The sequence below is a fragment of the Lissotriton helveticus genome, chromosome 5_1 (assembly GCF_964261635.1).
Source record: "Lissotriton helveticus chromosome 5_1, aLisHel1.1, whole genome shotgun sequence".
Lineage (NCBI taxonomy): Eukaryota > Metazoa > Chordata > Amphibia > Caudata > Salamandridae > Lissotriton > Lissotriton helveticus.
Window position 1 is genome coordinate 925,949,879 of NC_136065.1, and position 16,943 is coordinate 925,966,821.

The 16,943-nt window shown below is 43.3% G+C and overlaps 1 protein-coding gene across 3 annotated transcripts in view; it reads left to right on the forward strand.

The window, feature by feature from the left end:
* LOC144754997 (protein FRA10AC1) overlaps positions 1 to 16,943 on the forward strand; it is a 312,415-nt gene that overhangs the window by 38,378 nt on the left and 257,094 nt on the right. The window contains exon 1 of one of the 3 annotated variants that reach the window (XM_078643393.1): positions 14,077 to 14,097. The exons of the other annotated variants lie outside the window; for them this stretch is intronic. The gene's annotated coding sequence lies outside the window, so the exon portion shown is untranslated. Of the gene's footprint in view, positions 1 to 14,076; positions 14,098 to 16,943 lie in introns of those variants that run through there. 3 annotated transcript variants of the gene reach the window in all.

Sequence of the window (16,943 nt, forward strand, 5' to 3'; positions counted from 1 at the left end):
CCCTGCTGGTTATCAGGGGCCCATGCTTTGTCTACACAAGGGCTGGGTGAATATTGCTCTATAAACCTGCAGCCCGGGAAAAGACCTGTGAGGAGTTTGCATTTTTTCATTTTGAAACTGCTTTAATCGTCTCCAGGATTTGATTGTTTCAGTTTTGTTCATCATAAGCACGTTTGTGTGGCTGTTTCTTTGTTCGTACATTTGCACACATATAGTTTAAGCAATTCATATTGTAAACAGATGAAGGATGCTTGCCCCCTTGTGCACAAAGGATGAATTATGGGCAACATATCATCGTGCACTTGTAATGTACATGATATGTTTAACATTATGTTTTCATTGTGTATTTCTTCTATGTCTATGGTTTATGCTCAACCTCATTCCACAGCGCGCACTTCGGAAGAGTGTTTCTCTTCAAAAGTGCATCGCTCGTGGAGAATGTTTCCCTATGTTCTTAAACTGCTGAATAAGTCATTTAGCAGTTGGACATTGGATATTACAGACGTACTCCTGTTATTTGCTGCCAGCAACCGAAGAATAAACTTCTTTCTGGAATTCAATTATGCGCTTCATCACTACCTTATTTGCTCATTTTTAATGAAGATTACACCTTTACATTTTGGCGACGAGGGTGCAAGCGGCAGTTTAACCAATTTTTGTATGATCTGTCATCTTTAAATGAAGAACTCTGCCTTATCCTGTGTGCCTCCATCTGTGAAAATCCGGAAGAAATACCTTTCGAAGTGACTCAGCGGTGGATTTTCGGCATTTTTGTTAGTTTAACCTAAGTGATTGGCCTCAACTGCTGTCACTCATGACGCGTAGCGCAACGTCATAGTGTCAAGCTCTAGTAGGCATTCCTTAGGATCACCACGTTTTAACGTGAACACGCACCGGCGGCCATCTTGATTTTGGCAAAAGAAGCTGTTTCCACAGTAACAGCTCGACATTCACGGAGGAACATCGCTTTTAATTTTACTGTTTGCATTTATCGATTCACTTTAAACAGCTCAGGAATTTATATATTTCAAGTCTTTTAACCCCTTCGCTGCGGCGGCTATTCTGCCGCAGCGCTAAGGGGGAGGCGGGGCCGTGCGGCGGTCCCGTGCTCGTGACGGAACCGCTCCGTCACGGCCCTCGGGTGAGCTGTGCTTGTGACGGAATGGTTCCGTCACAGACCCGCCCGCCCATTAGAACGTCCGTGCAGGCGCGGAATTCGCGCCGCGCAGGCGCGGCGAGCGGGCCGTGACGGAACCGTTCCATCACCAGCACAGCCCACCCGAGGCTCGTGACGGAACCGTTCCGTCACGAGCATGGGAGGGGTTAAGCCTATTAACATTTAAATACAGAAACAAATTTTACTGGAAGGAACAATACCTGAGGTACCGTTAATTACTTTTCTTCAAATTTATTTATTTAAAAAAAAAAAAGAAGACTTTCATTTATAAAGAAAGACTTATTTTTAAACATGGCAAATAATCAGCAAGTTGTTAATTTGAACCATTTTCTTCCTTCACCTGGTAAACCCAAGGAAACATGGAAGTTGTGGTATAAGAATTTTCAGAGTTACTTGATTGCGATTGGGGCAGATGAGTATTCAGCTAAAAGGAAGCTTGCTATTTTATACAGTCATTTGGGTAGTGCTGGATGACAAATCTTCGATAATCTTCCACCCTCTCTACCTCCTCCTGGAAATGGAGATGGATGGAATGAATTCACTGACGTTTCAACTTTATGAGAAGGAAACAGGAACAACATGAATCTGTCGAAGAATTTATATCCGCACTCAGAAACTTAGCTGCAGACTGCAACTTTGGCTCATATTTAGATACTGTACTCAGAGACCAGTTTGTATACAAGTGTTATCGGAAGAAAATTCAAGAAAGAATTCTGAGTTGCCGTGATCCGTCCCTGTCAGAAGTAATGGACATGGCAAAAAGTGTTGAGAGGTCCATTATTTCCTCGAGATGTATTTCTGAAGGAAATATTCTGTTTATTCAAACTGATAAACAGGTCAATGCTGTTTATTCCAAAAACAAAATCATGAAACCTTTTCAGAAAAAGTCTAGTTCATTCTGCTACAGATGTGGATCTAAGATGCACCTTAGTAATAGTCCAATTTGTCCTGCACTGGGCAAGAGGTGCACATTTTGCAACAAAGTTGGACATTTCCACACTGTTTGTAGGAACAGAAAGACAGTTCAAGTTAGGACTCTATCCTCTTTTGATAATACTGATGTGGATGTGTCTTCTCTTGAATCATCCTTGGATAATATTAATGTTAATACTGTTGAAAATAATGCATTTGATGCATGTTCAAATGTTTTACAGGAAAATAAGATACTATCTATTGACTTAGTTGAAACTTCCTCCAATGGTAGTTGTGTAAAAGATCCAACTTGTGAGGTTTTAGTTGATCATATTAACTTAGACATGATGGCTGATTCTGGGGCTCCTGTAACCATCATTTCTGAGGTTTTATTCAACACTCCTTGGTCCTCAAAAGTACATCTACTACCATTAGATATCTTTCCAAAAGCATGCAGTGGTAAGGATATTGACATGTTGGGTTACTTTTTAACAAACATGTCATGCTTGGGTAGATGTACAAAAACAAAAGTGTGGGGGAGGAGCCTAGCTCGCGGCTGTAATGGTTGCCCTTTAGCTCGGCTCCCGCAGCCCTCCATCCTGATTGCTTATCCTGTCTTTTACCCTGTCCCGGGACGGCACATTTTTGGGGAATTGGAAACATAACGGCTTGTTTGTACTTACCATCTGACCCCGGGGTCTCGGCGTGCAGTGGCTCCGGAGTTGTGTCCTCCGAAGGATCGGGGCCTCCGCGGGACTTGGACCGGGACCTGGCTGGTGGGATCCGATGGCTCTCGGCCCCGGCCGAGAGCGAGAACCTGTGTTGGGAGCCGATGTGCGAAGATCCCGGCGATCCTGACCCGGGCCTGCCCTGGTGGCCGCGCGGCCGACGTGGGTGAGAAGCCCCGGGACCTGATTCTGAGAAGGGGTCTCCCCCCGCCGCTGCTTTGTCCGGCGGCCCTGGTCCTCGGGGCCCGGACTCCGCTTGTTTGGGGCGCCGGTGCTGGTGCTGGCGGAGACCCGTTTTGGGCGGACATCCTTTTGCCATCGAGGCCGCCCTTGCTGGGACCCCCGGCGCTTGTAAAGTCCTACATTTGAGAACTGTTATTTCCGGGGGTCCTCGTGGGCGGCGATTGGGCTGATTCTCGAAATGGCGGCTGGCCCTCCGGAACGAGAGTCGCCCTGTGGCGGCGGGCTCGAGGTGCCTAATTGTGTGGAGATCGGATCTGGTGGGCGTGAGCCGACAGTTAGAGATATCCTGGAAGCCCTGAGATCCCTGCACGCTTCCCTGGCCCTGGGCGTCTCGATGGGTCCGCCACGATCTGCCGCCATTTTGGGCGGCCGTTTCTTCTTGTCGCCCTCTTGTTTCGATGACTTCATTGCCTCACCCCCCTCGATTGACCTGAGTGTCTCTGCCACTGATCGAGGATCGTGTAGTGTGCTGGTAACTTTGGGGCGCCCTGCTTTTCAAGGTTCGGGCCCCGGGGACTTGGATGCTTTACTGCGACCCTGTTCGACATTGTTGCCTGAAACTATGGGTGGACTTCCTCCTGTGCCTGCTTCGATGACTTTGCCTGTGTCTATTATTGGGACCACCTCGCCCGCTCCAGTGGCGCAATTGAACTCCTGTTTTTCATGGCTCGTGCTTCGATTGTTGATGCATCGATACTTTCAGTTTGGACTACTGCTCACTTGTGGATCTATCTACCCCCCATGTAGCTATGCTAGTCACCATTCCACTCGATTATATGCTGATTTCGTATTTAGTATGTGGTTATACATTGCCATGTGGTGGGTGGGGTTTGTCGCTCGAAAGGGTTGGGGGTGAAATGTACGACTTCTGCTTGATTCCCGGTATATGATTTCGTTGCACAATTGTTTATGATCGTAGGAAGGTGGGAGGTCCCCTTCTCCTAATATTTTGTGGTGCATGATGGGATGTCGTCCTGGTCTGTTTTTGATTGTGATTGTCCGGTTGGGCGGGGGGCTGCGGCCGACCGTTAGGATTATAGTTATTCTGCTCCGCCCTCCTGTACTTTTTTTCTCCGCTTTTGTTGCCTTTTTGTCTTGTTTTTCTTTCTTTCTTCTCGCTATATTTCGGGTTCTGGTTTAGGGCGACAGGCACGCTGTTTGAAGGGTAGGCCATAGCCTTCTACAGGGGTGCAGGGTGGGACGGGTGGGTTGGGTTCTATTTTTTGTTTGTCTTCTGGTTCTATGGCCCTTTTGTATCTCTTTTTCGTGAGGCCGCGTCTGTCCGGACCTCCTATGGTGTGTTCCGGGTGGGGGTATGGCGTCGTTACTCATCCTGCTATATTTCGGCTGTCTTTCTTCCCGATCGCCATGCCCCCACTTGGGCCGCTAATCCTTTTTGTCTCCTGTCTTCCCGTCGTGGGGGGCCTGTGTCGGCGTGTCTTCTGCCTTTCTTTTTCATATTTCCTTATTCCCTTTTTATTGTTTTGTTTTTCTTCCCTCCATTTTCCTTTCCCTTCCTCTCTCCCCCCCTCCCTGCTTAGTCCCCCCCCCCCTTTTTTCCTTTCTGTGTCCCAGACGGGTACTATGACGGGCGGGGTTTGCTGCATTATCTTTCCGATCCCTCTGTTCTGACTTGGTAGTGTCTCGGGTGGCGGGCGTGTTACGAGGATAATGCTCAGGGGCTGACTGTGTCTCACATATCCTGATTTTTTGACTGCATTGTGTTGTCCCCCTGATATTTTGCCCCATGCCCCCTTCTTAATGTTGAGGTTGGTTACGGGATGTCGGATGCCTCCGTATTGCAAGTGAGCCTGTCATACGTCCTCTCCCTATATTATAAAATTAAGCCTTATTTACTCCTGTGTTTTAGCCCGTTAGTTTCTGTATCTCTTCTCCCCTATTGCGATTGTACGGCCTCTGCTTGTGCTGATTGATTATGTAATATTTGCCTGTTGACTCCTGATTGTTTTGTACACTGCGGCCGGCCGGCTTTGTTGTGGGCCTCGACCTGTCTTCTTTTGATATCAATAAAGGTTTTAACAAAAAAAAAAATAATAAAATAAAAAAGTGTATGTAGCCATTGATGGTAAATGTATAGTTGGTTGGCAGGACCTTGCGAAAATGGGTCTTAAACTAGTTCCTGGATCGGATTCTTCTGTCCAGATAAATTATATCTCTATCTCTGTCGTGGATAATATTGAGGGTTTTGTAATTCACTTTGGCTCTGCCCAATTGTTGTAGTTAAAAAAAGGGACTCCAGTATTCACCTATGTGCAGACCTTCGCTCCTTAAATCAGAACATAATTGTGGACTGCCATCCTTTACCGAAAATTCAAGATCTACTTACTGGCATTTCTGAGTCAAGAATCTTTTCACTTTTTGATCTCAGAAGTGCCTATCATCATATTCCCCTCACTAAATCCTCATCAGAACTGACCAAATTTATTACTCCGTTTGGAGCGTTTAGGTATTTAAGGCTTCCCTTTGGATTGGCATCCGCGGCAAGTGTCTTCCAGAAATTTATAGACACTATTTTAAATAATATTGATTGTGTCCAGGCGTACCAGGACGATGTTTTGATACATTCAAGGTCCAAAAGTGAACATCTCAAGACTTTAAGGGAAGTTTTGTCACGCTTCAGGAAGGTTGGAATAACTGGGAGAAAAGAAATGCAATTTTTTTGTAAAGGAGTTAGATTATCTTGGGCATTGTATCTCCGCTGAAGGGATTAAACCCAAGATTTCCCTTACGAAAGCTATTTCCGATGTTCCCATTCCTAAAGATAAAGACTCGTTGAAGGCTTTCTTAGGTCTAGCGGAATATTATTCCAGATTTGTACAAAATTACTCTCAACTTGTTCAACCTCTTCGTGTCCTTTTAAAAAAAGATGTGACATTTTTGTGGTCTCAAAGTGCAGATTGTGCTTTTAATCTGGTGAAAAGAGTTATTGTTGAGGCACCAGCCTTATCCTCTTTCACTCCTGGATTAAAATGCACAATTTCTGTGGACGGCAGCCAGAAGGGTCTGGGAGCGGTGCTTTGCCAATAGAGCGGTGCTAGAGAAAACACCATTTGTTTTGCATCAAGATCTCTGAGTGGTGCTGAGTCCAACTATAGCACCATTGAGAGAGAAGCCCTTGCCTGTTCGTGGGCTGTGGAAAAATTTTAAACTTACATTTGGGGGTCACATTTTACACTGTTGAGTGACCATAAGCCCCTGTTACATCTCCTTAATGGCAATGGCACAGGGAAGGCCTCTGCCATACTTGTTAGGATTCTCTCAAGACTTCATGAGTACAATTTTACCATACAACACATCTCAGGAGGTAATAATTTAAGGGCTGATGCTCTTTCAAGATTAAAGAGTGTTACTGGACGCACTGCGAAACTCAAAATAAAGTTCAACAGTCTGAATGGTGCTCCAGGGTATCGCCCTCCGACTGAGAGCGTAATAGATACAAACTGAGGTAGCACTCCCCCAGGATTGGGAAGTGTCCCCCGGGCTCCTGAATTGTCCTTATATAAAGGTTTCACCAATGAAAAAAAGTAAATGCTGAATGTTTGTTTTGGAAATATGTTCGTATTTAATTCATCTTGTTGTATTCACAAGGATAAATTCAACTTCTACATGATTAATCCTCCAAATTCAAATCGTGCACTCAAACAATCCCAATGCATTTCGGCATATACTGAATGCCTTCTTCTGGGGATGTATATTCTGTCAACAAAGAAAAAACGGAATTGGTACGCGAGGTAATGTACAGGAGAATATTAACTAGCATATCATCAGGCAGATAATAAATTCAAGGGAGCCTCTATGGGGTAAAAGTGCTCATTAACTCACTCTGGACTGGTGTTGTGTAAAGAATGGTGCCGTGTGAACGTTAAAAAAAGCATCGCATAAACTTTAAGAAAATGTGCCACCGGTTACTGCTTAAACCCGTGGTTAACAGTGCAGCGTGAATTTTCAAAAGATGTGTCTGAATTCGGTGCTCCAACCCGTGGTTGTATATAAACAAAGGTGGGTTTGGAGGCGGTAGAATCTAAACGAATGGAAATTAGTGTTCGGGAAAATGCCGTGACAACGTTATATAATGAAAAAAGTGCTCATATGTGCATATCATGATACGGGTTCCGCGCGGACGGTTAGAGGCAAAGCTTACCGTGGCGTGCACAAGCACCGAGGTGAACGAAGGTGTGGCTTTTCCCATGCCGGGTTAGGGCGTAGCTAAACCCCGGAAGTGTTTTAATCTCTAGAAGTTGCTAGGCAACAGGATGTTGCCGTGTAGGTTGAAAAGCCCAAGTCGGGTACATTTCAAATGAAAAAGATAGGTGCGTCTAAAATGACCTGGGTTAAGCCATATAGTGATAGTTAAACCGGAAAAGTGCAAGATTATTAAACCGAAAAAGTAAAAAATTATCCACGAGGTAGAATGTCAGTGTACAGGACGACCTGTCAATAAAGTTCGGTGAATTAAAAAAAAAAAACTAGCAAAATGAGCGGTGAGGTGAGTGGTTAGAAACAGGCTCTAATGCTGCTGGTCATGAGTCTTCATATGGCTGCAAGAGGGTCAAATAAAAACACATACAACACAATTGTAAAATCTGCTCGAAAGCAGTATGCTCAAAAACAATATAGTTCATATCTCAGATGACGTTACCAATGTATAAAAAAAATCTAATAACAGAGCTACCCATTGTACGCACATTCGAAACTATCTGCATGTGTAGAACATTTCATAAGTAGCATGAATATTCCACACGATCATTAAGACCGAATGGCTTCATGCTCGATAATGCAAAAATCCAATAATTCTCTCTCCTTAACAGTTCATTGTGATTATCCTTGCCTTCTTCCTTAGTGATTGTTTCCAAAGCGCAATAGCGCATTTGGCTGATACCATGGCCTGCTTCTAAAAAATGTTGGGCGATTGTAGATTTGACTTGTTTGGTTCTGATGTTGGACTTGTGCTCATTAAGTTGTGTTTTAAGTTTTCTCTCTGTCTGTCCAACATACATTTTACCGCATGGACACTTCAGCATGTAAATAGCGTTAGATGTATCACAGGTCGCAGTCGCTCTAATCTTGATTTGGTGTCCTCTCATGGGATGATTGATGGTTGTTCCCTTGATGACGCTGTTGCAGTGGTTGCAATTCCAGCATGGAGTAGTTCCTTTGAATTCGGTGATGGTGCGATTGGAGTGTTTAATGAGCTCACCCAATTTTTTTGCTCGTGTGTAGGCAAAGATAGGTTCTGTGTTGAAAATGTTGTTGAAATCTGGTTCAACCCTGAGAATGTCCCAGTGTCTTTTAATGATCTGTTTAAACTTTTTGCTGACGGTCGAATATTTAGAGACAATAGTGATGGAATCCTTTTTGGTTGATGTTGTGTTGATCAATAATTCACTTCTCGATTTAAGTGCACAACGCTGTTTGGCCTGCTCGAGGATCTGGTGTGGGTACCCACGAGACTTGAATCGTGTTATCATGTTCTGAATCTCTTGACTGAACCGGGCAGTGTCAGATGTGATTCGTTTGGCTCTGATGAGCTGGCTATATGGCAAATGATTTTTGAGGGGTTGCGGGTGAAAACTTGAGTAATGTAAAGTATTATTCCTGTCTGTTTCTTTCCTGAATAAACTGGTTTCAAATCCAGTGGTGGTATTGGTGATCCTAACATCAAGAAAAGTTATGGATGTAGTTTGAATTTCATGAGTGAATTGTATCCGTTGATCAATAGAATTCAGTAAAGCGAGTTCTGTTTGCAATATGTTTTGCGGGCCTTGCCATATTAAAAAAATTTCATCAATGAACCTCACAAACATTCTGAGGTGGTCTGTCCATATGGTTTTGCTGAGGATGTGATCCTCCTCAAATCTATGCATAAAAATGTTCGCATAGGCAGGTGCTGCCGAATTTCCCATCGACGTTCCGGTCATCTGTTGATACCATTCTTCTTTCCAAGCAAATAACTGTGGAATAGGGTAAATTCTAGTAGTTCCATTAGAAAAATGTTAAAGTCATTATCCAATTCAGTCCTTAAAAGACAATATTCTGTTGCCTCAATTCCCATGGAATGGGGGATGGATGTGTATAGAGATGTAACATCTACTGTGCACAGTAGGAGATTGCTGCGATCTTCAACTGCTACACTATTGAGTTTATTGAGAAAATCGGTTGTGTCTTTTATGAACGTTGGTGTGAAGGTAACCATCGGTTGAAAATATTTATCCAAATATTTGCCCACAGGATCATGGATGCTACCACATGTAGAAACTATGGGCCTGCACGGTGGTGTGCGAAGATTTTTGTAAATTTTTGGGACCAAAAAAAACTTGGGGCTTTTTGGATGCTGCGTTGTAAGGTACTTCATGGTTTTATCGGTGATAACTGCATTTTCAAATGCCATGCTCAGAATGGTGTCTAGTCTCTCCTTGAATTGTGTGGTGGGATTGGTTAGTAGTTTGTGGTATGTATTAGTATCCAAGAGGTGAAGGGATGCCTGGCTGTCATAGTAGGAAGTGTTGAGGATGACGATTGCGCCACCCTTGTCCGCTTTTACACAGGTTACCTCGTTGTTGCTTGAAATGGACTTAAGGATGTTGATTTCTTTGATAGTAAAGTTCTTGTTCTTGGATCTCGGTTGACAATTGAGTTTAGTTAAGTCATTCTTGACCAAGGTTTCGAAGGTATCGAGGCTTTTGTGTGAGACAGGTGCTAAGAAAGTGCTTTTAGGACGTAGCCCCTTCAGTTGATCTTGTTCAACAACGACGGATGTTTGTATCACATTATCAAAAAAGTGTCTCAAACGTAACTTCCTCATAAGCTTGAAGAAAGAGATTTCTAACTCCAGTTTATTGGTTTGGGCCGTCGGGATAAATGAAGTGCCTTTTTGTAAGGTTTTAATTTGTATCGTACTGAAATGGAAGTCAGAAATGTTGATAACCAGATTATCGGTTATTTCACCTTGGTTCTGTCCTTCTTGCTTGTTACTGTCCGTGTTTGAGGAGGCTCTTTGTTTTTTTCTTTTTGACCTCCTGGGTCTTCGTGTTGATCCTGGCCTACCTCTAAAAAAGACTCAGTGGATGTAGATGGAATTTCGGAGGTGGCTGTAATGCTTTGGATGCTACTGGGTGGTTTCTGAGGAAGAAACCGTCCTCTTCTTCCTTGCTGATTCACTGTATCACCCTCGGATGAAGATGTGTCACTGTTAGCAGTGTAGGGTTTGTTCTGGCGTCGTTTGGCACAAATATCTGCCCACGTGTAAACCTCTCCCATCTTGTAGTCGATGGTGTCTCTCCTTAGTTTCCTGACTTTTCGCTCGCTGACCTCAGCGGAATGTTTAGTTAGCTGTTGATTAATGTCGTCCATGATTTTAGTGAGTTCCTCAGCAGTATAACTGCTTTCTAGTTCCGTTTTTACTCGAGCTATATCCCTGGATAGTTCTTCTAGGATACTGGACAATTCCTCTATTATCAGTAATATTAAATCGAGGCTACATTTGTTTAAGATGGCATACCATCGGTCTTTGAACTTCTGGACGTTCTTACATAGAGAAGGCTTAAGTGGTATCCTTAGACCCCTTGGAATCCATTGTGCTTTGTGGTACTTGACCATGGTACTCGCATGCAGGCGTTGGTTTATCTCCTTTTTTGACAGGTATAGTAATTGTCTCCATTCTGTTCTCTTGTGCGATTAGTGGATAATTCTGTAGTTTCTTCGTTGATGAGTGCATAAATTCGACTCTCTTCCTCGTTGGTATAGGCAAAGGTTTCTGCTCTTGTGTCGGTGAGGCTGAAAATCTCATTCATGATTAAGCGCGTGCTGCCCAGATGGTGTCAGATAAATGGTACTTATTAAAGGGTGTTACTGGACGCACTGCGATTTCAACACAGAACCTATCTTTGCCTACACACGAGCAAAAAATTTGGGTGAGCTCATTAAACACTCCAATCGCACCATCACCGAATTCAAAGGAACTACTCCATGCTGGAATTGCAACCACTGCAACAGCGTCATCAAGGGAACAACCATCAATCATCCCATGAGAGGACACCAAATCAAGATTAGAGCGACTGCGACCTGTGATACATCTAACGCTATTTACATGCGGTAAAATTTATGTTGGACAGACAGACAGAGAGAAAACTTAAAACACGACTTAATGAGCACAAGTCCAACATCAGAACCAAACAAGTCAAATCTACAATCGCCCAACATTTTTTAGAAGCAGGCCATGGTATCAGCCAAATGCGCTATTGCGCTTTGGAAACAATCACTAAGGAAGAAGGCAAGGATAATCACAATGAACTGTTAAGGAGAGAGAATTATTGGATTTTTGCATTATCGAGCATGAAGCCATTCGGTCTTAATGATCGTGTGGAATATTCATGCTACTTATGAAATGTTCTACACATGCAGATAGTTTCGAATGTGCGTACAATGGGTAGGTCTGTTATTAGATTTTTTCTATACATTGGTAACGTCATCTGAGATATGAACTATATTGTTTTTGAGCATATTGCTTTCGAGCAGATTTTACAATTGTGTTGTATGTGTTTTCATTTGACCCCCTTGCAGCCATATGACGACTCATGACCAGCAGCATTAGAGCCTGTTTCTAACCACTCACCTCACCGCTCATTTTGCTAGTTTTTTTTAATTCACCGAACTTTATTGACAGGTCGTCCTGTACACTGACATTCTACCTCGTGGATAATTTTTTACTTTTTCGGTTTAATAATCTTGCACTTTTCCGGTTTAACTATCACTATATGGCTTAACCCAGGTCATTTTAGACACACCTATCTTTTTCATTTGAAATGTACCCGACTTGGGCTTTTCAACCTACACGGCAACATCCTGTTGCCTAGCAACTTCTAGAGATTAAAACACTTCCGGGGTTTAGCTACGCCCTAATCCGGCATGGGAACAGCCACACCTTCGTTCACCTCGTTGCTTGTGCACGCCACGGTAAGCTTTGCCTCTAACCGTCCGCGCGGAACCCGTATCATGATATGCACGTATGAGCACTTTTTTCACTATATAGCGTTGTCACGGCATTTTCCCGAACACTAATTTCCATTCGTTTAGATTCTACCGCCTCCAAACCCACCGTTGTTTATATACAACCACGGGTAGGAGCACCGAATTCAGACACATCTTTTGAAAATTCACGCTGCACTGTTAACCACGGGTTTAAGCAGTAACCGGTGGCACATTTTCTTAAAGTTTATGCGATGCTTTTTTTAACGTTCATGCGGCACCATTCTTTACACAACACCAGTCCAGAGTGAGTTAATTAGCCCTTTTCCCCATAGAGGCTCCCTTGAATTTATTATCTGCCTGATGATATGCTAGTTAATATTCTCATGTACATTACCTCGCGTACCAATTTCGTTTTTTCTTTGTTGACAGAATATACATCCCCAGAAGAAGACATTCAGTATATGCCGAAATGCATTGGGATTGTTTGAGTGCACGATTTAAATTTGGAGGATTAATCATGTAGAAGTTGAATTTATCCTTGTGAATACAACAAGATGAATTAAATACGAACATATTTCCAAAACAAACATTCAGCATTTACTTTTTTTCATTGATGAAACCTTTATATAAGGACAATTCAGGAGCCCGGGGGACACTTCCCAATCCTGGGGGAGTGCTACCTCAGTTTGAGCTCTTTCAAGATTGCCTTTGGAGAATGATGATGATAATGGGAATGGCAATTGTGATGATATAGAGTGTGTTGTAGCTTCCATAGAGGAGTTGGTTCTTTCGCCTTTTTCGATCTCTGAGGCTGATTGGGTTAAAAGTTACTCTGATGACACACTTTTGGTTGCAGTTAAAAATATGATTATTTCAGGCTGGCCTAAGGTTCGTGCCCTTCCTGCCTCTTTGAAATCTTATGCCCAAATTTCTGATGAGCTCTCGATTATAAATGATGTAATTTTGAGGGGTGATCAATGTATTCCTCCTTTTAACCTTCGCAGAAAACTTTTTCTAGCTGCTCATCAAGGTCATTTGGGTATTGGAGGCACGTAAAGAAAATTGAAGGAACACTTTTGGTGGCCAGGCCTTGATAAAGATGTCACTTTATGGATAAATTCTTGTGATGCCTGTCTGGTGTCAGACAAACATTGGAAGACCCCTCATTTACCTTTGTATACTGTCCCTCTACCAGCAGAGGCTTGGGATAAGTTAGCCATTGATTTTGCTGGACCGTTCGAAATGTTATCTTCTGACAAACATTACATTATATCACTTGTTGATAATCACTCTAAATGGGTGGAGTTTGATTTTTGCGAAAGTCCTAATTCATTTTCAGTTGTTAATTTTTTTAAGAGAGTTTTTCTCTCAGAGGGTCCACATAGAGAGATTGTGAGTGACAATGCCTCTCATTTTTGTTCTTCCATGGTTCAGGAATGTTTGAAATTGCATGACATAAAACATCTTAGGGTGGCGCTTTATTCACCTTCCTCTAATGGTTTGGTAGAAAGGTTGAAAAGATTTTTCAAGGAAGAGATACAAACTGCCATTTCTTCTAATGTAGATGTGAAAGACTTTCTTAGGAGAAAGGTGTATTCATATTTAGTTACTCCCCATTCCACTACAGGGATTTCTCCTTTTAGATTGTTAAAAAAACGGAATCCCAATGGGAATATTTGTCCATCTTGGATCAAAGATTTGAATACAAAAGATAAGCATTGCTTGGCTTGTTATGATAAAGTTGTCATTAAAGAAAATGTGTCTTATCAACAAAAAGCTCAAAAGAGGAACTTTGGAATCAAAGTTAAATCTCATGACAGGGTCAAAAAAGGCATCTCCAAGTTTTCCCTGCCTACCAAGGTTCTCAAAGTTTCTAAGGGTTCACTTATTCTTGATAAAAAGGGGTGGTGGAACAAGCGAGTGATTGTCCAACTTACTCTTGAGCAGGCTAAAAAAGTTTTTACAACTAAACATTTTGATGAAAGTCCTTCCTGTTCTTATTTTCCCTAGGGTACTTCTTCTGATGATAATTATCAACCTTCTTCACAGGTCCGTACACCTCAAATGATACATCTTCTTCATGTTTTGAGCTTGATAATGATTCTCATGTTGTGTCTAGCTCATCTGTCACTTCTCCTTCCAACTCAACAAGAGAACACAAAAATTGTTCTTTTCCTTCACGACTCAAAGATTGCTATTTATCTTAACTTGTTTTGTTATTTCTTCATTTTACTGTCCTTTTCATTTGATTGTATAAAAAGGGAGAAGATGTAATGTACATGATATGTTTAACATTATGTTTTCATTGTGTATTTCTTCTATGTCTATGGTTTATGCTCAACCTCATTCCACAGCGCGCACTTCTAAAGAGTGTTTCTCTTCAAAAGTGCATCGCTCGTGGAGAATGTTTCCCTATGTTCGTCAACTGCTGAATAAGTCATTCAGCAGTTGGACATTGGATATTACAGACGTACTCCTGTTATTTGCTGCCAGCAACCGAAGAATAAACTTCTTTCTGGAATTCAATTATGCGCTTCATCACTCCCTTATTTGCTCATCTTTAATGATGATTACACCTTTACAGCACTGCTGTCATACCTATCTATTTGTCCATCGCTGTGGCTGTGTTCACAATGCTGCCATACTTTGAAGTTCCATGTTTGCGGTGCATTCAAACAATAAATGTCACTTGTAGATTTGTGCAAAATCCCAGTTCCAAACTGTACGCTCACCTTTATTCTCGTCGGAGTGACATTTTGAATATTGTCACCTAGAGACACGCAGAGTGTCGGCATTTCTCAAACTAGCATTAAAGTATCAAGTCGATCGAGTCCTTGTGCATCACAAGTGTGAGAAAATATTTTTTTAAAGGCATGGAAAGGCATGCTTTTTTCTGCTGTTGGGGGTCTTTAGCAGGTCCTTAAGATGTTGGGGGGCATGGAGGGTGCACATGGGGGGGTACCTATGGTACCCCCCTGCATTGGCATGGACAAGTTGGCAGGCACCGCGCAGTGTGGTGGGCGGTGCTGTGAGCACCACCCGCCACAATGCTGGGAATGGGGGATGCCACGGTGGCAGTGGCATCCTAATTGCAGGTGCAGGACCGCCGCACTCCTGGCAGACAGTCCTGCATACCTTACGGTGGCGGGCAGACAATTTCCCCACAGAGGACGCAGGTAAAACGACCTGTATCCCACAACAGGTGGTTAGTTATCACCAACTATTCATGGGTAGTCATCCATGACAAAAGGGAGATCAGTCTCGGTGTAACCTTACCTCCCAGCAGGGTTTAGCAATCTGACAGTTAACAATATCTAAAATATGTAGAGCATCTGTCAGGAGAGTTGTGGCGTGAGTTTCCTGCACAAGAAAACATTCTGGGTTGGTCATGATAAGAAAATTAAGTCAGATGGCATACGACTACTATACCAGGGACCTCCAACCCTACAGCCAGGTTGAAATTGGTGGGCTGAGAATAGGGATGTAGGTCTTCTCGGGACAGCATTGGACAGTCGTTCACTGACAGCAGTTCTGGAAGTGATCTGCTGCGCTCTCTTTTTATTTGCTGGCAACCACCAAAGCCACAGTTATGCGGCATTGTCTCGACAAACTGGGCAGTCATTGCCTGACATCTCTCTTTTGATATCTGGCCCTAGCTGTTTCTAAACATAGGCAAGCATTGTCAGTGCCAGTAGGTCTGGAATGAAAGTGAAAATTGAAGCCAGGCCTATTGGCTTTGCTATTGCTTGTTTCTTCATGATGCATCTACTGCGTGAGGGTAAAAAAACCTGCCGACCTGCTTGCAGCTACTCTTTCCGAACATTTGTAGGTCTGACCAGAGAACTTTTTTGTACGGCGTGTCAGAGTGCTTGTGTTAGTGAGTCAGGGTACTAACTTGTAGGGGAGGTAAGAATGCTTCCAGTATTGTGTGCTTGGTGGTGTGTGAGTAGCTATGGTGGAGTGTGACTCCGGTTCTGTGAGGGGGGGGAGAGAGTGCTCTCTGTATTTAGGATGTAGTGCCTTTCCACCTGAGGCCGTGGCTGTGCACATCTGTGACTATGGACGAGTCTTACTTTTGAAACAAGTCTGCAACAGCTGTTTCTAACCAGAGTTCTTCCTTTGCTTATAAACCGTGTCTGTCTGATTTCCGTAATGAGGTGCCCACAGATTTTGGGAGATGCTTTATGACCCTGGATGTGGGCTTAATTACTTTTGAGAACACTGCCTAGTGGCTGCTGGCAGGCTGCTCTAGCCACCGTCCTTCTGGCAAGGTTCACTGCCCTTCACATCATTTGTATAACTGGTTGTGTTCACTGGTACCTTAAGGCACCAGTTACACTAGTGAACAGAGACATGGCTGCTTTCTCCCCAGACCCTCTTGTAGTTGAAAGCACTTATTCTGCACTCCGACTTTCTTCCTCTAGCCGCAGCAATTTCTATCAACTGCTATCCTTGTCTGATACATGGCCCAGTGCACCAAACCTAACACCACTCTGTTTGTCCAGCATTTGTGTACACAAAGTGCTCATGTGCAGGATAGTGCCCTTCATGCTTGGGGCATGTGTGTCAGTATGAGCTTGAAGAGAGCAGCTGGTTTGCCACCAGATATGTGTTGAAGTGCAGGGACACCACATGTGTTTAACAGCACCATACTTGCATACTAGCTAGACCAGCATGGCCTCAACCCGCCTTTATCATCGCCCACTGAGATGGAAGGGGGAAGCGAGGAGTTCATTAACCACTTTCTGTGGAAAATGGAGCACACCGCATCACAGCCATTTGTTTCTTTATTGCAACAAGTTCCGCCCACCAGCCCACTTCCAAGTCCATAGGCTATTCCATTTGGATGCGGCAGCCATCTGCGGTATAGGGAATCCAGTGTGTCATGCCACATT